General features: G+C 39.8%; 1 long non-coding RNA gene across 1 annotated transcript; it reads left to right on the top strand.

Annotated features, from left to right (window-relative positions):
• The first annotated feature begins 349 nt into the window (after positions 1 to 349).
• On the top strand, positions 350 to 8,486 carry LOC130041563 (uncharacterized). The gene is made up of 3 exons (XR_008795072.1): positions 350 to 421; positions 4,978 to 5,082; positions 8,078 to 8,486. It is a non-coding gene; the product is annotated as an uncharacterized LOC130041563 (long non-coding RNA).
• Positions 8,487 to 24,594: the final 16,108 nt, after the last annotated feature.

The following is a 24,594-nucleotide window of genomic DNA, read 5'->3' as shown; positions in this document are numbered from 1 at the left end:
ATTACATACTCAGTATTCTTTTGCGTCTCCTTTTTTGGGGGAGGGATGTGATTGTTATGATTTGTTTTATAGAACTTTCTTTTATCCAACTAATCATCCCCCCCCCCTTTTTTTACCCTCCCGCCAGGAGCTCCCCTCCTCCCAGTCGCCAGCAGTTAAAAAAATTCCACCTCTTAGTTTTCGGCCCCTAAACCGACCTTTCCCCCTGTCTTGCAGTCAGTTCTCGGGACCTTGTCTCCAGGATGTAGGCCAAGGTGGCTCCAGGGGACATATGATATAGTGGTATGTTTTGAATCTCTTCTCTCTTCCGATTTCTATCCCCGCCCCACCCCCCTTCCACCAAAGACTATGCCCGAGGTTATCCGAAGGATGTCAAGGAAGAGGACGGGAGGACTCCAAGAGAGCTCACTCTCCAGGATCGGTAAGTGAAAGTACTTTCTGAAGGGTCAAGGCTTTGTGGGACAGAATTTTTGACGGGGCTTGCAACTTTGAGTCCTGGGTAGAGGCATCCTCTTTTTTTCTTAAAAAAAATTTTTTTTTTTGGTGTGTTTTTCTAAGCGGATGCACTGTAAACAGAAGCCGCTAAAAGATGCGTGGTGTTTTTGTTTTGTTTTGTTTTTTCCGTGTCGGCAGAATGACACGGTAGGTCCCTAGAAACACGAAGATGTGTAATGGTAAATGATATATGCTAAAGAGAAATGAAGACGGTGTGTTAAAATAGCGAAGGGATGGTAGGCTGCTAAACTAGATCTCCAAGTGTAAAGCAATTCATTTGGGGGAAATAGGACGTCTGGGTCTTGTTGCAGCTTGGAGAGAAAGCCCTACCGGGGCTTTCTCGGCGTTCACAGCCTTAGGATTTGCTCATCTCATCTCAGACAAAGCTCTGCTCTCCAGTCCAGAACTAGCCTCCTTCTCACATTTCTCCCCTCCCTCCTCTTCTCTTTGCTTCTTCCCCCCCACCCCTTTTCTTTTCTTTTTGCTAGAACCCCCTCTTCCGCCTTCTTTTCACACTCACACTACAACCTCCTTCCACCCCTGGCTCCTTGGCCTGCATCAGCCAGGCGATCTCCTGTACCCCCCCACCCGCCCATCCTGACCCCCCAGATTTCCGCAGCAATGCGCGGGCGAGAGCCGGGCGCGGGACAGGGCTGGGGAGTTTCTCTTCCGCCCATTCGAAGGACTGGGGAATTGAGCCCCGTTCAGAGCTTGATTCTGTGTCCCTGCTGGGAATATGCCGGTTCCCGGCGTTGGGAATCGCAGGCAAATAATTGATTCTTAATGCACACTTAAGAGACGGCGGCGTTAAGCTCGAGAGCCCGGGTTGTCCCGAGAGTGGCTGAGCGCGCGCCAGACGCAGGTTGGCTGGGCCCGAAGCGAGCGTTTTTCTGGAGCGCTCGCTGCGGGTTTCTCCCGGGCCTCGCCGGCGCCTCCGGGATTCACGAAGCTGGGGCGGGGTGCGATGGAGGCATTCGACGCGGTGGTAGGGACCCGGTGTTGGTGTTTGCTCGGCGTGGGGAATGCTGTGCAGAAAGTGACTTGGGCGGCCGTGTGGCGCGGCGCAGCGCGGCGGAGCGGTGCTGGCAGCGCCGTGGCCGCGATTCCCCACGAGGGGGAAGCCGGGCGCTGCGCAGGGAGCAGCAAGGTGAGGGCGCTCTTGCCCAGGACAAGCAGAGCTCGAGTTGGGTAGTTGACACAGGCTGGTGCCAGGAAAACTGACTCCAGAACCTTGGCTGGCGCGCTGCCCCCCACCTATTTCTTTTCTTCTTCCTTATTCTGTGTCCACCCCTACCCCCGCCCCTCGCCCCTCACCCTAGCCCGCCCCCCCACCCCATCCCACGAAAGTTGTTTTTGTTTACTTGGTGCGGTTTCAGAACTCAGCACTTATTCGCTAGTTGATAGAACTGTTTTCTCTGGAATAGACTCTTCTCTCTAGTCCACTGTCCTTTCCGTGCTCTTCTTCCGTGTCGATTTCCAGCGCGGTTTGGCTTTTCTGCCCAACCCTGTGTGGTCCAAGACGAAGTGTTCTTACAGGGAATAGGGTAGCCTGGGGTAAGAACTCCCTCATCACTCAGAGCTGCTTGGACTAGGGGACAGCAAAGTAGTGTGTGTGTGCTTGTGTGTGTGCGTGTGTGTGTGTGTGTACACGCGCGTGCAATGTCCCGCGTGTGCCGGGAAATTATCAAGTCTTGGAAACACAATAAGAGGTAAAGGACAGTGCAATATAGAGCTCACCCACTTTCGACCTACCCTACTCAGACCAGATCCCACAGAGCCAGTTTCCATGCTTTAACACCTTTGGCACCCAACTCTCTATGAAAGCTGGGAGACTGCGGAGGTTCCCTAAGTTGTTCTCCAAAGAGGTATTCGAAATATTCACAAACAATTAAAAACTGCATTTGTGTGGGTGGAAGGAGAGAGAAAATGTCCCCAAACCTTTTAGGTGACTTGTCAAATGCCTGTGATCCTTTCCCCTGGTTTTCAGCCTTGTGGGGAAAACTGCATTAGAGGACAGCACTTGGAGAGATGTGGAGATTCATAACTGAATTGAAAGGGAGTGTTTAGTTGCCAGACGTGTGTGGATACTTCGTTTCGGCTGAAGTTGAATTTTCTTATTCAGCTAGCAACGTGGTCCTCTTTTTTCAGTTTTTTAACCACCCCTTCACTCCCTTTTCTTATTGTCTCACTCCTTGCATCACAATGCTTTCAAGGTGCAAAGGCGTCTTCCTCTGGAGTCCTGGGTTCTGTGGATTGGGCAGGAGGGCTAAAAACTATAGTGGATTCGGGAGCTTTGTTTCTCATTTCTTTCCTTGTCTCACTGCTCTGAGATTTAATGACCTGATCATTGTTGCTTGATGTCAAATTATCTGTTAGATTAGCCCTAAAAAATAACTGATGATGTTTTTTGTGTTCACTGGCTTCTGAAATCTTTTTCCCTGGATGGGGAGATGAGGAATCAAAGAGACAGGCTTAGTCATAAAAAAGTGTAAAGATAATCAAAATTAGTATTTACATGTTCACAATATATATAGAAAAAAATCATTTCCTAAGAACGCAAATTTCAAAAAATAAGATATTTTTAAAGGCCCATTCTTCAGAAAGATCACACTAATTCAAGAATTAATGTAAATAAGCATCTTTGTTGATGATGAAAAAATATGGACACCGTATTTTCACTATTCTACAGAACCTACTCAAAGGCATCATACACCGGTGCCTGCTAATTAAATTAATTCTGGCCCTCGGGGGTAAATATTCTCAAAAAGGAAATTTGAGTTTAAGCAAAGTCTGAAAAGTGTTTTAGCTCTGAATTTCTAGAAATCCAAAGCATGTTTATTTCTTTGAGTTAGACATTTGTGTGTTTTCTAGTCATTACTTGAAACAATCTGGAATAATGCAGATGCTCCCCTCCCCTTCCTTGTTTCTGAATGCTTGTATGTACAAGCATAGGAAGATTCTAGGATATAGGGAGAAAATGACATTTTTTTCCATTTGTTTAATAAAAGGCCCCAAGAATCTTAAAATTCAAAGGTAGTTGAAAAAAATCTTTTAAAATAATGAGCACCATTGTGTTTTTCCTATTAAAACGTGCTGAATGAATAATTAGAGGTTAAGATGAAGGCTGAAAATTTCAGAACAAGAATAAGGTAGTAATTTCATTATTTGATACTTTTATAATTTTTGTAATTAATGATGTGGTTTAAAGTTTGCCAAAGCTTTCTTAGAAAAGGTAGAGAAGTCATCCTATCCTATCAAAAATATTCTAGAAGGAATAACGTAAGATCAGAACTGGAGACAGAGCCTATTTGTTTGTTGATTTTCTCAGTAGTAGTAGAAGAGGAGTTGAAAAATATAGTTTTAATTATACACTGCAAGATCTGATTGCAGTTTGGAAAAATAAAATTGATCATTCTCACATCAATAAGGTTGTCAATTACTGCATTGATTTGTGTTTATTTACGCAGAAGCTTTCAGTTATTTTCTTATATATTTCAGTATCTGTTTCTTATTTATTATAGCGGGTTGGTTTTAATGAAAGAGCTTATATAGGAAATACACTTAACAGATCAATTTTAAATAAACTTGATAACGACTTGCAGTAACGCAAAGAGTTTACACTATTACTTATTCATAATTGCTTTTTAACAATTAAAAATCTGTTTCTGATTAAGTTTTCAAGCTACCTTAAAATTTTCATTCTTCTCTTCACACATTTTATTGCTATGTTTCAAAAGAATAGAAAAAGGAATTATTTTCTGGTGTCAAAATTAATAGCATGAAACTTGTGAATAAGTGTTGCCTTTTTTCCCATTGGCATAATGAAGTTACCTCATAACAATAAGATGATCATTAGATACTGGGATAAAAAATGGAGGAGTAAGAGGATTTGAATACAGAAATGCATTTTTAAAAAAATGTATCAACTCAAATTTTGTGAGAGACATTTGTGTTGAATGAGATATTCCAGCATTCATCAGTACTTATTAAAGGCATATAGAAATACATATGTATATTTTTGGTATATTAATATTTCTTATCAAGATTTGGGTTTCCCTAAATGAATAAGACAAGTAAAGACCACAGGGTGTGTCCTTTGTATGTACAAGGCTATAACAGGAGATTGAGATACACTAACGTTTGTGTTTCTCTTATTGTCATAAAAATTATTCGAAGATGATTGAGAAGGTGGGGGGGCAGAGTGGGGTCTGAGGGAGAGAATCCTTATTTAATTGAGGAGTATTTGGACCTTGTTTTCTAGGACTTGCAGTTTTGAAGATGAGTCTTTCTTTGCTAATTATTGGTAGTGCTACCAAATGTAGTGAACAGCCCCATTCTTCATTCTTCGTGCCCCCCTTTTTCCCTTCTAGTATTTAAAAGGAATATAGGGAGGAAAATGAACTCAGTCTCATTTTTGAGAACGAAAGGATTTTGAGAAAAAGAAATTAATCTGTGAGTTTTACTAAAACTATTTATCCTCAGCATCAGCGCTTGAGAGGTGGAGCCTAGCTGTTCCGTGACTATAGGCAGAGGTGGGCCAGCCCTGGAACCTTAGGCTTTGCAGATGATAGAAAGGAGGAGCTGAAGGTGAGGTGTGTGTTTGTTTACTTGGTTTACTTTATTTTACTGTCTTGTGCCAAGCCCTTGAAGTTCACACAGCGATCTGGCTGTTCAGGATTAACCACTCTTGGCATTCTTTCGAGATTGGAGACTGAGATTCCAAAGCATCCGATGAACAGGAGTCAGAGATAAAGTGTGCTCATCTCACCCCCCTCTCAGTCTTTTTACCCACGCACTAGCTCGTCCTCATGTGGAAGGAATAGTGGACAGTGCTGACTTGAATTGCTCTGGCTCGCTCCAAGCCTTTCCTGTGAATGAACCCGAAAACGCTCGACAGGTCGTGAATAATCGTTTTAATGAGTGTGCAAAGTGTGCGATGGGGTGCACGGAGCTGTCGGGTTAAACAAACAACATGTACCCTGACCAAATCGGATTGTTAAAGTGCAAAGTGATGTCAGTACCATTTCCACTGCCCTTCGGAAAACCACAGATCTGACACGCGGGAGTCCAATTTTCCCCATTAAAGAAAAATAACAATATTTTCCAACCATGTATGTGATCTTCTTTAATATTAATCTGAGCCAAACAAAACCTCATTTGAAAACCAGAGAAGTAGCTGTGTCACTGACTCATTCAATAACAAAAGAAAACAGAAAGAACTTGGAAAAAAATATAAAATGTCTGAGAGTGGATTTCTTTTTGATAGGTTATACAGCATTATGGGTCAACATTGTAAAAAAAGATCTTAGAGAATATATAGAGAGCTCAGTAGAGGCAAAGGTCAAGTTGATTGTCCCCAAACAATTGGTATTGGTAATGTAGTCCTGCACTAAGATTGAATCTCTGTACCTGTAAAGACGTTTTAATTGAAAGAATGTGACTGAAATATAGCCCATGAGAGAATGAAGGGACAAGTAATTTCCACAATCAAGATTTTTTTTTTTAAGTTTGGAGGAAAGTAAAGGGAAAAGGACCATGACAAAGCCACTCCTCCCACTTCCAAAACAATAAAAAGTATGTGAGCTTTTTATAGAGCTCTCTCTCTCTCTCTCTTTCTCTCTCTCTCTCTCTCTCCCCCTCTGTCTCCCTCTCTGCTTCCCCCTCCACCCCCCATTTTGCAGAACTGCACTGAGGAAATAATTTTGTGTCCTTCCCATCCAGTTGAGACCTTCATGGAATCAGACACATGTACTCCTTTTCTTTTTCATTCTGTCATATTCTCTCATAATCCCAGAGCACCTCATGAAAACATGGTAAATAATATCTCAAAATACTTCCTACAAAACCTCATTACATAGCCCCTCTAAAAATTATGCTGAAAGGGAAAGCATGTAAAATTTTCCCCATGCCAACACCTCATCTACAATCACAGATTAAATAAAATGTCCATGATGGTTGAAAATTAATGTATGAAATTCAAATACCTCCTTCTTTAATTCAAGAACTCCATAGGGTATTAAGGTTTATATTTCTACTGAATTATTATAAATTTGTATTTTATTAAAGACAGTATAACATCCTATGGTTTCAAAAATTAATCTTACAATTTTTATGGTTTATATAAGTGAAATGCTAGAGGTATGGTATGCTTGAATATGGAGGTTCATTTAACTGCTATAGTCCATATTGTCATTCTACATATCTATCCTATTTTACATGAAAATATGTCAGTATACAACTGATCACAATTAAATGAATTAATTCACCTAAAACATAGATCAGGGGTTTGACAGACTAAGCAATTTCTTGTGAAAGTCATGTTGATTTTGTTATTGTGGGTGCTAGTTTTTAATACATCTATGTCAATTTAGCTCCAATTGGATAAAATGGAAGGTATGAAATTTTGTTTCCACCAAAACTTGGAAAAGGCAAACAGTGGTTCAGGACAATGTTTTTGTAATTTTGACTATTATCTAGTAACTATTAGAATATCAATTCATACTATCCTTTATTTTCTAATAAATTTGACCAAAAAATGACTATCAAAACCTAGGGGCTTGCATTTTTTATTGTCTTGAATATTTTTTGGCATACAACAGACTGTGCAGTTATTACCTTAACAGATTTCGTCTCTGTGGGTTTACTGAGTTGAGGAATTTTAGGAGTCACTGAAAGAGTCACATCCACTTCTGCTTCAGATGTACAAATAGCAAAGCTAGAGGGTGCGTCTGTTTTTGTGTGTATATATATAGTTAAAGAACCACACTATCAAAACATTAATTATATTTGAAAGAGCAGAGAGTTTGTTGTGGAGAGAAATGCATTACTGAATTTATATTCCATGGAATCTCTCTGTGGAAAGACTCAAATTGTATACCTGTCTTAGATGATGCACCCTCTTCAAGGATGTGCATCACCAGAGCAAAGAGAAGAAACTTGAAGGGGAGTGAACTTCAATGTTTGGAGGGTCCCAAGGATATACACATGCAAATGAAAGTCATGGGAAAGAACAAGCTTGAGGCTTTGTTCTCTGAGAACATGACCAGGAGGCTGATGACTGACTCCCTTGACTCCCTCCTTCTTTCTCTCTCCATATATATATAATATACACTTGTATACACACAAATATATATATATATATTTTACATACATATGGATACACATATTCTCATCTATAAAGAAAATCTCAGAATGATCTTAGCTGAATTTAGAGGAGGGGGAGAGGTTGAGTGACTAAGAATATTTCAATTATATTTTGATCTCAAGTCCTGTTTATTTCACAGCTGCCAAATTTTATATTCAAAATTTAGATTCTCTTCTTCCCAAATCCTACATTGGTATGAGTCATCCCTGATCATTTTTAGTTTTTGGCTTAATTACCACTTTTCAGCTTTTAAATTACCAATAAACTAATTAATCTGACTAATCTTCCTAAACTTCTTTTGAATAGTATAATAGCGGCGGCAACAACAAAAATAAAATAGCACAAACTGCAGTGATAATAACAAAAATAAGATGTTAATAATAATAATGCAAACGCTAATAGCAGAAACAATTTTAAAATGGTTTCTCTGGCCGACAGGATGAAGACGGATCCATGTCAGTGTGAATTTGTGTTTCACAGCTGCTGTCGGGCATTCCTCCATTCCTCCATTTGTTTCACTGGTTACATGGATGATCCATTCCAGGCCAACTCAAGTGTCCTAGTAGAGACTTCCTTGGTCTAATATGGTAGGTCCTTTTAATGGAACTGAGTACTGTGTATCTACTCTTCTCCATTGCTACAGAGATCTCCTCAGACACCGTTGCCAAATAAATTAACTAAGAAAGGAGACTGGGAGCAAAGGCAGCCAAATAAAGACTTCCTTGAGTAGAAAGACCTAGTGCCCTCTTGCTGGATTTCTGCTGGAAAATTTGGGCAAATGTCATATTTGGGAAGCATACTTACAGAGCTGAGTCTGAGAACAAATAAACAGGTTGTCATGAGACTGAAGGGGGAGTTGGTCCTGAGGAATACATGGGATAGGCGAAGACTTAAAAATTAGAAATGAGCACCCTGCCTCCACAGTCCATCCACTTTTCAGATTCCTTTAGGTATGGAGGACCGGGAAGGGGACCATAAAATGAAGGGAGTAGAAATAGAGGGAGGAGATCAAGTGTGAAACATTAACAGTAACGGGGGGGGGGGGGGGGGGGCGTGATCTAACTGGGAAAGTTAGCCCCTTTTCCTAGTAGGAGGCAAAGGTGATTTTCACAATTGTATACCTGGCAAGCATATTGCTGTAGGTGTGAGAGCTGCCACCAGTTCCTGACACTAAGCTGGAAAAATTTGCCAGAATGAGTCTGTACCTGAAGAAATGGAACTCTCCTCTCAACTCCAAGATTCTCTCCATCTCTGGAGCCTCTAACCCTTCCCCAAGAAAAAGGAAATGAAAAAAAAAATAAATAAAAAGGGGGTGAAGTGGGAATGGAATAAGACTCAGTGTTTGACTCAGGCAAAAGTCAGGCAGGTATTTTGCTAACTGCTTTCACTTGTGGAGGAGAAAGAAGGCTGGTCAGGAGAGAAAAAGAGTGGGTATGCAAGAAGAGAACAGAGAGGTGATAAAAATTCCTTGGCAACCCAGTGACTGGGGCCAGTTGGAAAAAAACTTTAATTGTAGGTCTGTGTGGGAACACGGAAGGCTAACTGTTAAATGCTAGCTGTTAAATGTTTTTGCTTTGTTCTGTTTTCCTGTGTGTTGATGTAGCTCTGAAAATTATGAGAAAACAAGATCTGCACGTCTTATCTGGGTGGGGGTGGGGGATTACAACGGGAAAGGCATTCATGTCAGAAATAGCCAATCTTGTTCTCTAGAAAACCCCTTTCTTTAGATATTGTCTTCAAATTCACACATATACTAAACCAGACACTAGTTCAAGGAAGTAAGGGAGGGGGTCAGTAGAGGAAGGATCAGTTTCCCCTTGGTATTAGTAGCATACTTCTCTAGCTTTGCCTTTCACACTAGTTAAACAAAGCTATCTTTTTGTGATTTCTACATAAATATTTTCATTTCAAAAAGTTTGAAAATGTTCCTTTTGTGAGAATATAATTTTACAAAAGATCAGCAAAAAGAAAACAAAAAATGAAGCTTTCGTTTTAAGGAATAATTTCTTTGAAAGTTGACTCAATCTGCAGGAGAGAGCTGGCTTTGCTGTGACGGAAGGTTGTTCTGCTCCTCCCTGGTAGCTCAGGCTGTGTCGGTGCACTAAGAATGAACTGAGAACAAGGAGTTCTCTAGAACTCTTCCTGAAGTAATGGTCTACCATCTGAAATCAAAAACCCAATCCTAATTAAAATTATATTTTAAAGAAAACATTCTCAGTTGTGATTATTTGTTTGAATTGTTTCTTTGATTAAGAAGGATTTATTATTTGTTCCAATAAGAAAATGGAAAGAAATTTACATTACCAGCCAAAGTCTCTGGATCCTACTATGAATCCTTAAGTGTGGTTTTAAGAATTTATCCCCAAACTCTTTGCTTTTAATTGTCAATAACTGTAAAATCTTGAGGACAAACTAAAAGAAACTAAGTTTTAGACTTTGATGATATTTGACAGAACATAAATGCTTAACGGATCTGTTTGAGAAGTAGTCAAAGTTATGTAGGCATTCTCATAAACTGAGCTTATGTTCGCATTTAACAAAATAGGCTTCTACACACCCAAGTTCTTAAAAAATCCTAAGCCAATAAGATCCATGTTTAATGTGTTTTGGTATATACTTTGTATATACCATTCTGCACTTAGTTCATATATGTATTCTTGTATTTATAGAAACTAAAAATGAACAAATAGTAGCATTTCTAACTTTTAAGTTATGACTAATCAGGATTTTTGATCTGTAAATACTGAAGGAAAGCCAGAATCACTTTATACTGCTTAGATCATATTAGGAAGTAAATATCGGTTATTTCTGTCTTAGTGTCTGCAAGAGTGAGAACATTAGGGGTGAGTGGAATCAAGATCTATATGAACCAAGGCGCAGTAATTTCATTCTTAAAATATTTGTATCTTACTATTTTAGAAAAAAAGAAATTATTCCATTTCTTAAGATAGGCAATGTAAGCCCAAGGGAAAAGATGATATTTTAGAAAGAAATGAGTTCAAATGGTGCACTGTAGCATTTTTTTCCAACTAGGAAAATTTCAAGACAGATACAGCCAAATCTGTTGCACAAGTGGCAAAGCAAATATTTTAGAAATGAAGTGTGGGGGGATTTAATAGACTGACACTCTTTGAATATTTATGAAGAGTAGAGCTCCTATAAAGAGGATTGTGTGATTGTCTACGGAGGTACTTAAGAATGGGGAGGGAGCAGTGGGAAGTGTTGGAGGGAGGGAAGTCCAAGCATTCCAACTATTGCTAATGGTGAATCTACCTGTGTGGAACAGAAAAGGATTCAATGCCATGAGAGGCAAGTTGGTTTGCCCTATCACGTTTACTTTCTTTTACTACTCATTTTAGAAATGGACGCATTTTTAATTTTTTATTAGAATCTCATTTCCAGTATGGCTTCACAAAGAGAAATGTCAGGTTTGTATTAAAATTTGGTCCAATACATCAGTTCACTTAAAAAAAAAAGTGGACAATAAAAATAAAGTTACAGTCTTAATCAATGAAGAAGCTGCCTCTCTGGCTGTGTAAAATATGGAAAAAGCATGGTTTCAAGACTGGGCAGTGTGGGGGAGGGGAGGCAATGCTCTTTAGGTGAGTTTTGGGAAGATGCGAAGTGAAACCCTGTTCAGAAATTGGGATTAATCGGGCCGTTTAAATACAAATCTGCCGGAAATCGTGTTCTGTGCGAATGAAAATGAAGGAATTTATGCATATTCTAATTTTCCCTCTTGGTTGCTATTTTGGAGGAAGAGACTTCTTTTGCTGATGGTGGGACTTTTTTGTTCTGCACAGGAAATGTGTAAATGAACACAATTTTTTTTTATCCTCTCTCTTTCCATTTCTTTCCTCCGTCCCTCCTCCCTTTTTCTACAATCAGAAAGTGCTCTGCGCTTCTGTTTTGCGGCCACTGATCCCAGGATCTCGCCTCATTTGAGGCGGTAGGAGAAGCAGGGAAGAGCATGCAAGGGAGTAAGGACTGCGGTGGGTCTCGAGATCTTTGCAAGTTAACGTTAGAGTTTCGATTCCATCTCTGGACATGCAAAGGGAATCGAGGGTGAAAAAAAAAAAGGAAAGGAAAAGAAAGGAAAAGGAAAAGAAAAGCAAGGCAGCACATATTTGAAGTGATTAAAAAAAATCGTTTGGAAACCTATTTCCTCTCCCAGGCGAATTCTCAGTGGCGACTGGATTAATGAGAGTTACAGAGTGATCCTAAGATCCCCGTGTTGTGGCTATCTAGAGACCGTTAGCGCCGAGTTCACGTTCCTTCTCCCGCTCCTGGGCACCCGCGAAGCAGCGCCTTTTCCTTACTGCCGAGAGCAGCCGAGAACTGCGGCGCTCGCCCCACGCAGACGTCGCACTGCAGAGCGCTGCAGTGGTCCTGGGTTTCGTGGCACCTGTAAAGTGGGCCAATGACGAGAGTGGGATGAAGGTAGGGGCGGGGACGACTCCGTCCTAGAGGTGGGAGGGAGAGGAGGACGCGATTGTAGCTGGGGCGCTCCCTTCCCTCCGGCTCCGCACGTGCAGGCCAGGCCCAGCGCTGGCGAATAAACTCGGGGAGGGAAAGAGATGCAGTCTCGGCGCGTGGACTCTTCCCTCCCCACCCCATACGTGGGATAAAAAAAAAATCCCGCAGACCATTGCAAAATGCAAAGAGCCCCCCCTGGCGCCTCCTCCATCTCCCCACCCCACCCCCACCCCGACCCTGGCACTCACCGGGCGCAGTCCGAGCCCGGCCCGTCCGCGGTCGGGTTCACCACCGGCCCAGCTCAGCCGGCTCCCAGGCTCCGCGAGGGAAGGAAGAGAGAAGAAAACACGCCCCTCACCTCCGGGACCCCCCCACCCCTCCCACCAGGTCCTCGTCATCCCCACCCCAGTTAGGTTTCCAAGGCGCTCTGGGGAGCAGCGAACCCTTGCAGGACCGGCGTCTCGCATCCCGAGGGCCGGGACCCCCTCCCGCCTACCTTTTTTTGGCTTCTTTCCTCCCTCCTTCCTTCCACCCTCCCCCACCCCAGGGACCGGGCGCCACTCGCGGGCCCCGGAGAGCTCCGCACCCCGACTCTGCCCATCCAACTCCAGGCGGAGCTGCTGCCTCTCCTCCCCGCGAGCGGGCGGGGGACGCGGACTGGCCCTGGGAAAGAGCTAGGTGAGGAGAGTGGACCATTCCCAACGGCCTGGACGTCCGGGTGGCCGCACTGTGTAGGAACGTCTTAGGGAAAAAAAAAAAAAAAAAAAAAACAACTACAAAGTCCAAACAAAAAACAAACAAAAATCTCCTTTTGCGGAGAGCCTGCTCTGTTGATGGGTCCTTGTGGTGGGAAAGTGTGCAGCAACACAGGCCACCTTTCCATCCTCCGCGCCCGCACTCCCCGACCCTTCCATCCCGCCAGTGTCCTCAAATGGTCTGGCGGCCCTCATCCGGGGCTATAGCTTCCTGACACTGCAAACCCTTCAGTTCAGTCCCCCGGGGGGTGTCCCTGATCGTCCCTAACCCCTAATCTTTTGCTCCCATAGACTCCTAACTCTTCCCCCCCTCCCTAACCCCCCCCCTCCCCATCGTCCAACAACAACAACAACACACACATATACAGAAGTGGTCAGGGATCTCTTGAGAACTGTTTTCATTATTTCTCTTTCCCGGTACTCTTGGGACCTGTCCTTCCTTCCTTTTTATTTAGACTTGTCTTTTAGTTCTTTTCATCCTTATACTGGGCATGATGGGGTAGGAGGAGGGAAGGTCCAGGAGTTGAGAGAGAAGGTCCATTGAAGACAAATCTGGGATTACCTCCCCCCACGACCCCCCCAGCTCCATTTCTGAATTCCCTGCAGAAATTCACATTACTAGCAGAGATTTAGATCTCTGTGTTTTCCTCAATGTTTAGATCAGTGACTTCAGGTAGTAGGCATTCAGTTAATGTTGACAGAAATGACTGAATACTTGGTTTGCTTGATTGGACATATAGTGCCTGGGGATTAGTGGGTTTTCTCAAAAGTTAATTGACCTCTGACTTCTAGTGTTTTGTTGAATTCAGTCCAGTAATAGATAAATAAATGATTTTTGCAGGCAGTTGGATGTTATGTACTCTCCTGCCAACAGTGGCAGGGTCTCTTAAAGTTGTTGAAAATGTTTTATTGAACTTCATATATATAGATACATATGCAGATATATGATATAGGTGTTATGGTTTTTAGAATTTGAGGGATGCTGTTATTATCGATCTTCATGTGTCTTTTCCTTTTTCTTTCTTTCAAAGTTTTGCTTTCTTTTAAAAGAGGTCAAGGACTTAGACAATGAAGATAACTCTTTTAGCCACTATGAGACAGAGACTGAGACATTTCTTTTTTGCTCTTCTTCCTTCTAAAATGCTGCTAGTTTAACCTTGCCAACCTCAATATACTTCTTTATTATGTATTCTGCATCATTCAGCTATTTTTGTTCTTTATGTTTCTGCCTGTTTTTAAATACCATGGGAACTTTTTGTAACAAGAAGAGTTGTGAGAGTGGATTCATTCGGAATATATTAAATACAGAGTCTCGAATTTGGAGTAGTAGCACAGTGGGTAAGGTGCTTGCCTTGCATGTAATCAACCCGGGTTTGATTCCTTGGCATCCTGGTAACCTATATGGTCCCCAGATCCCTGTCAGGAGTTATTTCTGAGTACAGGACTAGGATTTTTCCCTGAGCACAGCCAAATGTGATGCAAAAACAAAAGCAAAACAAAGGAAAATTAAAAAAAAATCTACTGAAAACCAGTTTTGTGGCCTGTAAACTAATTCGTAGAGCACTTAATGTCCCACTCTTGTTGACTAGTAAAATACTGAAACTATATAACCAATAAGTTAATAATCATGAAAGTAATTTGAAAGATTAAAATTGTTAATCAAAATTTAAGTATATTAGCAGCACTATTTAGAGACATCAGAGGGACAGAAATAAGACCAATTGTATCCTCTGGGAACTTATAATCTAGCTGGGCATGAATAACATAATTGTAATTTGACAGAAAGAGCTACTAAAGCAATATTCAGTGTCTTGCATATTGAAAACATTCAGCAAACAATTGCCTCACATATTAATTGGCAGTTATGCCAATCTTTTAACAGAAATATGATATAAAGGAAGGATTAATTAGGAAAACTCTTGAAGGAAATGAATTTGTCCTTTATGTGCCACCTATGAAGATTGGAATATGCAAGCTGTTTGTGTTTGTGAGGGTTAATGTGGCTTAAGTGCAGAATGAGAAGGGATTTGGAATCGATTTTTAGTAAACCTTAAAGACCAAGCAGAGAAGTTTGTACTGATGAGGTAAGTGATCAAGATTTATGGTGGACCTCTGAGCAGAGTATGGCATGATTAAAATCAAGATTTATTTTGAAAGTGATTCTAACCCATGCTTAACTGTAGTAAGAACTGATGGAGAGCAAGGAGAAATGGTTTTGGAGCAATTCTGAAATGGGATATTGCTAAAGAATGGCTTAGACAGAGGCATTATTAGGCTCTTTCTCCCTAATTTTTATAAGATAGAAATCACATTGAAATGGTAAAATCAGTAATGAGCGTGAATTGAACAATCGTCACAATATCACTGGAAACAGTTCTGCCCCTATTCTTCATTGTGGGGTGTGTAAGGAATACTTGGCATTGATTGCTTGTTACCAATTTCAAGATACTTGGGGCTGGAGAGACAGAACAGGGATTAAGGCGCTTGGGGTGCATGTGGACAACCCTGGTTCAATCCCTGGCACCACATATGGTTCTCTGAAACCTGCCAGGAGTGATCCTTGAGCACAGAGCCAGGAGTGAGCCCTACGTGGCACCGGGGGTGCCACCTCTCACTCAGCCCAATTCTAAAATATCTTCCTTGCTAGTTAAGCTCAAGTTATCTTTTTTCGTTTAGCATTTAAACACATTTCCCTGTTGCAGTGGTTCAAAACTGAGTGTAAACCCTCCCCTCTCTCAGTTCCACCCCTACCCCCCAAATTTGGCAATGTCTAATGACATTTTTAGTTGTAATAACTATAGGGCCCCCATTCGGCACATCCAGGAAGTAGAGTCCAGGTATCCATATTGCTCCATAGCCTGTAATGAATAGGACAGAAAAAATGTCAGTAGTGCCAAGAAACTTCAGTTAGAGAAATGAATAGGACTTTGACTCCAGAGAGCTACATAGTGTGTCCCAGAACCTACTTTGAAGAAATATTTTATTTGCTTCATGACTCAATTGTTCCTCTGTAAAAAACGATTTTATGCCTATCTTAGAGCCTGAGTAGAAATCAGAATCTACCTGCTTGAAATTTTTACTTAAAAAAAAAGACGTTAGAAATCTTCCTTAAGAATCTGTCATGTAAATGTTATTTATTAAATTTATAAAATGTGCCTTTGGAGTTGCTTAGCAACTTATGGAAAGCTTTCTTTTTAGAAGTTCATTTGTTTGTTTAAAACTAGGGTAGGTTGCATATTATTAGCTACATTACATAAATCAACAAAGAAATGTACACTGAAAATGGAATAAGATGTTTCAACACATCTTCTACTCTGGTGTCTGGCAATTAAAACACTCTAATTGTCTAGTAGAATTGCATCAAGTATTCGACAAACATTATTTATATATGAAACTTCAACATAATATTGAGTATGTAAGAGAATCAAAGGGGAAAAATTAAGCAGGTTTGTCATAAAGTATGTGTTTATCTTAACCTTTCTTCTTCAAAAATCTTAACTTCTAAGTATTTTTTATCAGACACTAATTATACTCTTTCTGAAAAGAATTTCTCCAACACCCTTCAATGCCTGCACCCTTTAATCATATCTCATTACATCTACCTAATCCATATCTTTTTCACATTGCCAGGGCTCATTAACAGTTTTAAAAGCCAATCTTGGACATTATTATTCCATGTAATCGAGATGAAAATAATGCCAATAATATTTTATTTCTAAAATGGATCATTTGAAATTTGTTCTGAAGCCATTTCTTTAAATATTAATGAGAAATTAACTTTCAAACATGCATTAAGTTAGCAGAAATGGTGAGATGTGCCTGAAAGCCCTGAAGCACCTTTTCCAAGGAGAAGTTATTTTTATAAGCTGTTTTAACAGTGGATCATCAGTCACTTTGAAGGGAAGTGATCCTTGATTAACAGTTGGCTGATATTGTGCTTCCACAGATGTGTAGCAGCAATACAGGTGCTACACATGAAACAGAACAGGTAATTCACAGGATCTGAGCGTTTTTCTTTTTCTGATTGAAAAATGCAAAAGCTTGAATGAGTTTTCATTTTTGTATATTACCACATCAGATTGTTTCTAGTCAAGGGAAACCAAATGTCCCACTCAAAGAAAACATTACAAGTGTGCCTTGTACTTTATCCCTTTTGATTTCTCATATTTATAAAAGGAAGCCTGGTGATATTTGCAACTACGTACCTAAACTAGAGCCTCATAATAATGACTTTTTAGGACTTGTAAGTCTGATCTTGACCCCTAGAATAAAACTATATAGAGCTGCCATGTCATTCTCAAAAATGAAGATTTTTTTTCACAATACAACTTGAGATTCTTTCTTGAAAGTAATGTTTAAGAGAACTAGGAAAGAGGCTGGAGCGATAGCACAGCAGGTAGGGTGTTTGCCTTACATGCTACCAGCCCTGGTTCGATTCCCATCATCCCATATGGTCCCCCGAGCACTGCCAGGGGTAATTCCTGAGTACAGAGTTAGGAGGAACCCTTAAGCATCTCTGGGTGTGACCCAAAAAGCAGAAAAAAAAGAGAACTAAGAAATGATTAATGTAGGTTTTTATTTATACTGTTGATATAGTATTTGACCAAAAAAATCTCAAATCAAACGTTAGTGTCCAAAATAACAGCTTTGAATAAAGAACCTCAGCCTTTTACTCAGTAGTAGCAAAGAGTTAAAACTTTTATTCTGAGATCGAGAACAGAGCTTAGCAGCCTGGCACGCCTATTGGAATTTAAGGTCCAATCTGCCCCTGCATGGTACTTGAAGCAGCTCCAGGAATAAACTTCTGAGCACCAAGCTGGGAGTCACCCCTGAGCACTGCCAGATGTGACCTTCCAAACAAACAAAATGAAAATTTTATTTCCTTTTTACCTTTCCCCATTCATTAGTTCTGCCAGAGAATAATGGTCTCATTTTGGGTTTTTGGTTAGATATTTCTGTAGGATTTTCCTTTGAGAAGAAAGTCTCTCTGAATGTTTACTTTTTAATGTTTTTTATTACTGAGGTAACATGATTTACAATAGTGCTAATGTTTATGCTATAGGTGCATTTTCTTTTTTCTTTTCTTTTTTAAAAAACTGTCCAATTTTATTTTATTTTTTTGCTTTTTCTTTGGGTCACACCTGGCGATGCACAGGGGTTACTCCTGGCTCTGCACTCAGGAGTTACTCCTGGCGGTGCTCAGGGTACCATATGGGATGCTGGGAATCAAACCCAGGTCGGCCGCGTGCAAGGCAAACGCCCTACCTGCTGTTCTATCTCTCCAGTCCCTAGGTGCATTTCCTTTTAAATTTTATGTTTCATCAGATTTTCCTCCCACTAATCTGGCATGCTCTATCTTGTCTTTAATAGTTGCTAAGAATTGAATAAATTAAGATGTATAATTTTTTGTTTGATTTTAGGCCACACCCAACAGTGCTTAGACCATACTCCTGAATTGCCTTCAGGGGTCACTTCTGGCAGGCTAAGGAGTCCATATGGGGTGCCAGGATTGAACCAGGTGGCATGCAAGGCAAGCACCCTACCCACTGTACTGTCTTTCAGGACCTGATGGTTTTTTTTCCCCCAAACTAATCTTTTAGCATTTTTCATGTAAAGTCTAAGTTTCTTTCCTAATAACTTGGGGAGAGATAATTGTAAATCGATTCAATAATACATGAACATTTTGAACAATGTTCTTTTTAAAAAATTTGGTTTTGAATCACATCTGTTCATGCTCAGGGGGTATTCCTGGATTTATGCTCAAGGGTCAATCCTGGTGGTGCTTGCAGGATCATATATGGTGTCAGGGGTTTGAACCAAGGTCTGTTGTATGCAACTACCTTACCTCCTGTACTATCTCTCTGGTCACATCACACATTTTCTTTTTTTGATTTATTGCAACAGCTCTGGGCTGGAGCAATAGCACAGCGGTAGGGCGTTTGCCTTGTGTGCAGCAGACCCGACTGATCCGAGTACAATTCCTCCTCCCCTCTTGGAGAGACTGGCAAGCTACTGAGGTTATCTCGTCCGCATGGCAAAGCCTGGCAAGCTTCCTGTGATGTATTCGATATGCCAAACACAGTAACAACAAACCTCACAGTGGAGACATTACTGGGCCCGCTCGAGCAAATCAATGAAAAACGAGAGGACAGTGACAGTGACAGTGATTGCAACAGCTCATCTATTCAGATCTTAAAAATTTTCAATGATGAGAACAAAAAAAATCAAAGTAAACAAAAGTCTATTAATTCTCCACTATTACTGAGTGATAGTCTGAGTTTTCTTTTTTTGCTCAGAGCTATTCTTTTGGACATTGACCTTTGATTTGTGTTTCTTCCCCACAAACATTGAAAACAACATATAGGCAATACATATTTTATTTATTTAAAAATCATATTTAATTTTGTAACTCTTTTACCTTCCCTTTGTTGTGATGATCAGGGTTTGCTCACAAATTCAGCTGTGGGTATTGCATGGTCTTTGTGGTGCTTACTGCATGTTGTACATCAGGTTGTGGTATTTGTACACTGGGTCATGTTGCTCACCTAGCTTTGAATATCTTCAGTTGTGGTGATTGCACATCTATTCACTCAGAATCAAACTCTTAAGGGAGGAGCATAGCTGAAGTGATTGACACCCTTTTTATGATGTTACAACATTGGGAATTAATGATAGCAGAACCACTAGGTGCAAACAACAGAACTGCTGAAATCAAGCTCGACACCTGTGGGACACTGGGCATTTGAACTTGCAAGGTTGGTGCTTTGAGCCTCCATTTAACTTTTCTAATACAAACAAAACATAGTAAACCTAATGTAATACTGAACAAAATTTGAAATTATGAATTCAGTATCAATATAATTTAAACATGGTTTTATTGGGGTTAGAATGTGACTCAGTAGCAGACTATATGTCTTGCATGTATGAAGCCCTGTTTGAGTTCAATCTCTATCATTGCAAAGCAAAAGTTTTAGCCTCTGTAACTTAATTTTTTGTCTATTGATACAGTACTTTAATAAATTTTAGTATTTTCTGTAGGTCTCACCTGTTGTTTTCTCTCATTTTTTATGCTGTTATTTTCAGAGACTACTCACTGATCTCTACAAGATCATCCACTTTGCATCAGATGATATTTTTCTCATCATTTTGCTGTTTGGGGTCAAAGTTTTTCAAATGACAGTTCTTCAATTCAAATAAAAGTATTTGGAGCTCAGCACGAAGGCATCAGGGTGGGTGGGTAGGCGAGAGGAACAACTTCCTGTGTGTATGTTATATACTTCCAGACAAAGTTGCAACACCATTCTTCTTCTTCTTTTTATTTTTTTGATGTAAAATACTCTCTGCAGTAATTTCCCTCCTCTAAACTAGTAGTTAGACTCTCAAGTTGATTCAGATCTGTCCTACAGAGTACTTGTTCTGGTTCCACCAATAAAAAAGACGTAATAATAAATGAATAAAAATCATTGTTTCTGTCTGACTGAATCATTCTAGTTCTGAAGCACCCTGGTGGGTTAATTAACATTATTATTGCATTTACTATCTCCCACATATTTATCTGTGAGAAAATGCTCCTCTTGGTATTTGTCTTTTTGCAAAAACTAACACGAATACTGTGCACTGGACTTGCTCTTCGAGTGCATGACACTGTGGTAACACAAGTCTTGGACAATCTTAGTTTCTTATGTGTGTGTGTGTGTGTGTGTGTGTGTGTGTGTGTGTGTGTCACACCCAGCGATGCTCAGGGGTTACTCCTAGCTCTGCCTTCAGGAATTATTTCTGGCACTGCTTGGGGGACCATATGGGATGACTGGGATTGAACCCGTGTCAGCCACGTGCAAGGCAAATGCCCTACCTGCTGTTGTATCACTCTGACCCCTTTAGTTTATTTTTTTTAATTTAATTCTATTTATTTATTTTTTAATTGAATCACCATGAGATACAGTTACAAGCTTTCATGTTTGAGTTACAATCAAACATGATCAAACACCCATCCCTCCACCAGTGCACATTCCCCACCACCAATGTTCCCGGTAAAACCCCCCTTTCCCACCCTGCCTCCATGACAGACAATTTCCCCCATAGTCTCTCTGTACTTTTGGGCATTATAGTTTGCAATACAGATTTTAGTTTCTTTTTTGATGATATGATTGGCACAGAACATATTTCCCTGTCATTGTATGTAAACTTTGATTTATTCTGGACCACATCTCTATCCAGAGCAACAGGCCTAGTTATCTAATGTGGTATTTGGTACCAGTATATATCGAAACATGGTACCTTTTTAGGACTTTGGAGGTCTGATTGCCAGAAGTTTAGGTGCATGTTAAGATGACTAATAGTCTTATAGATTTGTTGCCTCTAGTTAAATGAAAGAAAGAGAGAATGGCTGTCATTTTATACCCTTACTGATTTCTCATAAATTAGTAGTGGGATTTTGCAGGGAGCATTATTGTTGTCAGAAGTAATTTATTTCAATTTCTTATTTTTTCTTTATTTTTTGGCCCCTCTGGCTAGTACTCAGGGGTTACTTCTGCCTCTGAATCCAGGATTCACGCCTAGCTAGGCTCAGTGGAACATATGTAGTACATGAAATGCAAGCACCCTACCCTCTGTACTATTTTTTTGGCACCTTATTTCAATTTTTGCCTAGGTATTTATTATAAATAATAAAGAGGAATTTGTAAGAAATTTAAAATAAAGGACACAAGATGAGATTGTAATTTGATATTTAAAATTTAAGATCAGTATAAAATACCATAAAGATTTACAAAGTCATCGTCAGTGAATAAACACTTTCTGTGTACCAAGAACTTCACCTATCTAGTAGAAAGTATCCACAAAAGGTTTTAACCTTGAGATCAGATAAAAGGTAGGCAAACACCTTTCAGTGATAAGGAGTGGACTTGGTAAACTCCCTTGAACCTTTTTCTTAATGAATAAGATAATTCCCATTATAAATGGACTATCAGACAATTATTTATTAAACTTGATGTTATTAAATATTGTATCCATGAAACAATTGTTAGCCTGAACTCATATTTTTCAAGCAACACCATGATAACAACTGAGTTTCAAAATTATGTCTGCTCCAGAATACAGCCTAATGACATGAATTTCAGATATAGTAATTTTAATGATACTTAAGTTAATTTTAGTTTATTAGTTTTAAATTTCTTCTTCTTTCTTTTTTTTTGGTCCTATCCTGGTGGTGCTCAGGGCTTACTCCTGGCTCTGTACTTAGAGGACCATATGTGGTGATGGCAATTGAATCCATGTTTGTTGTGTGCAAGCAAGCACTTTCCCTCCTGTAATAACTCTCCAGTCTAGCAATACCTTTAAGATGAACAATGACTATATTCCAAGCTCAATGAATCTTTCTCATTTATTTATCATAAATGACTGGTATGAATTCTGGGTCATAAAACTAGTGACTGTTGCGGTAGGGCATTTGCCTTGCGCGCAGTCAGCCCCGATGAGCCGGGTTCGATTCTTCTGCTCCTCTCGGAGAGCCAGGCAAGCTACCGAGAATATCTCGCCTGCACAGGCCAAGCTTTCAATATGCCAAACACAGTAACAACTAGTCTCAAAATGGAGACATTACTGGGCCCGCTCGAGCAAGTCGATGAACAATGAGAGGACAATATGACAGTGCGACAGTGTTGTAAATATATGCTTAAGAAATAAATCAGTGTTTGACAATGACACATTCTAAAATAGTGTGAAACTTTTACTATGAAAAGCAGATCTAGAATTATATTTCCTAAGGAAAATCCTTCCTGTAAACCTTTTCAGTGACATACAAAATGAACCTAAAATTATATAATTTTGTTTGTAGGTAGGAGAGTAGTTGAAGTAAATCAAAATTTCTCAAACAATAATTTTAGAGACTAAATATTATCCTAAAGCAATATTGTATATTAAAAGCATGGTCACAGAGTTAAAAAACATTTTGCATTTTAGATTCACCACTTAATAGCTATAAGAGCATCTTGACTTTTACAGACTTAAGTTTCCTCTGTAAAATGATTATATTTTCATAACTCCTTCATACAGTTACTTTGAAATTAAATAAAATAATTCACATAAAGTGCTTAGCATTATGCACAAAATGTGGTAAGAAATGAATGGTAGCTAATTATTTAAGCATTTGTCATTAAGAACAATAATATTGTAATGAATTTATTCAGCATATGTCTGAGGAAACAAATAGGAATCAATGCAGAATTCTTGAGATCATATAGTTTCTACATTTTTTTCTTTTTGGGTCACACCCGCAATGCACAGGGGTTACTCCTGGCTTTGCACTCAGGAATTACTCCTGGCGGTGCTCAGCGGACCATGTGGGATGCTGGGAATTGAACCTGGGTCCGCTACGTGCAAGGCAAATGCCCTACCCACTGTATTATCACTGCAGCTCCAGGATCATATAGTTTATAAAAAAAACTATTTCTACTCTAATACGTAGACTTAGTATATAATTGTACTCATCCAAAGATGATAATTCATTTTTAAACAAATTTATTAATTTATTTATTGAATCATCTTGAGATCGAGTATTACAAAGCTGTTCATGATTGGGTTTCAGTCATACAATATTCCAACACCAATTTCTCCACCAGTCTAATTTCCCAGCACCAGTGTCCCCAGTTTCTCTCCCACCCCTCCAAGCCATCCCCAACCCCTCCCTGCCTCTATGGCAGGCACCTCTTCTCTCTCTCTCTCTCTCTCTCTCTCTCTCTCTCTCTCTCTCATATTAGGCATTATGGTTTACAGTACAGATGCTGAAAGGTTATCATGTAATGACAATTCATATTTGCATTCTTCTGTGGCTTACATATTTGTATTTAACCTGGGCCTCATATAAGACCTATACTTTACCATTTAACCATGTTCTCTCTCATCTGTCCTCACCAAGTTGTATTTTCACTTCACATTTGTTATAGTTAATGTTTGTGGAATAACTGAATCAGTGAATGGATAACCTTCTAGTCTTCCCCAAGTCTCAGTGACTTGATACTCTCAAGATTTGTCTGTTTCATGTTGCATTTCCTGTGGGTTGGTAGAGATATGGGGCTCTTGTTCCTTTCAATACTATTCAGTCCTTCAGAGGCCCAGGAGTGAATCTGGATCTGCCATCTTTACTTGAGTCTTTCAACTGGTAGGTAGGGAAGAAAGTGTGCTGAACATTTTGATTAATATTGCCTTATTTCATTGACCTTAAGAAAGTCACATGATACCCATTAATTGCAGGGGAGGTTTAGGACTATAATTCAGTTGTGTATTTAGGAGAAGAATAAATAGACTCGTTGAACATGTAATTTCATGTCTACCTGACCAGCCAAGGAAACACTAAATCGTCTTGAGTGTCCTTTGAATTTTAGTAAATTATGAAAGAGTTCAAGAAATTCTGGTTTCAAAATTCATTTGGATATATTTTTTAGATCTATATATCTCATATTTGAAGGGCATTCTACAGGATTTAGATTCTAGGAAGAGTTTCTGGCAACTTTTGATAAGTTTTTGTTCTCTACATGACTTTTTTGTAGAGCATTGTGGAGCATTTTTGCTATTTTATTTTTACTTAAAACTGATATATGTGAGAGATTATATCCTCAAATGAGCATTTTCCTTGCTTTTATCATCTTGTGTCATTATCCCAACATTCTTTTATTATAGTTGTTATTGAGAGCATACTTTCAGATTTAACATGGAGATTAGCTGTAA

Source organism: Sorex fumeus, unplaced genomic scaffold, assembly GCF_029834395.1.
Source record: "Sorex fumeus unplaced genomic scaffold, SorFum_2.1 ptg000098l, whole genome shotgun sequence".
Lineage (NCBI taxonomy): Eukaryota > Metazoa > Chordata > Mammalia > Eulipotyphla > Soricidae > Sorex > Sorex fumeus.
This window is presented reverse-complemented; position numbering and strand designations above follow the sequence as displayed.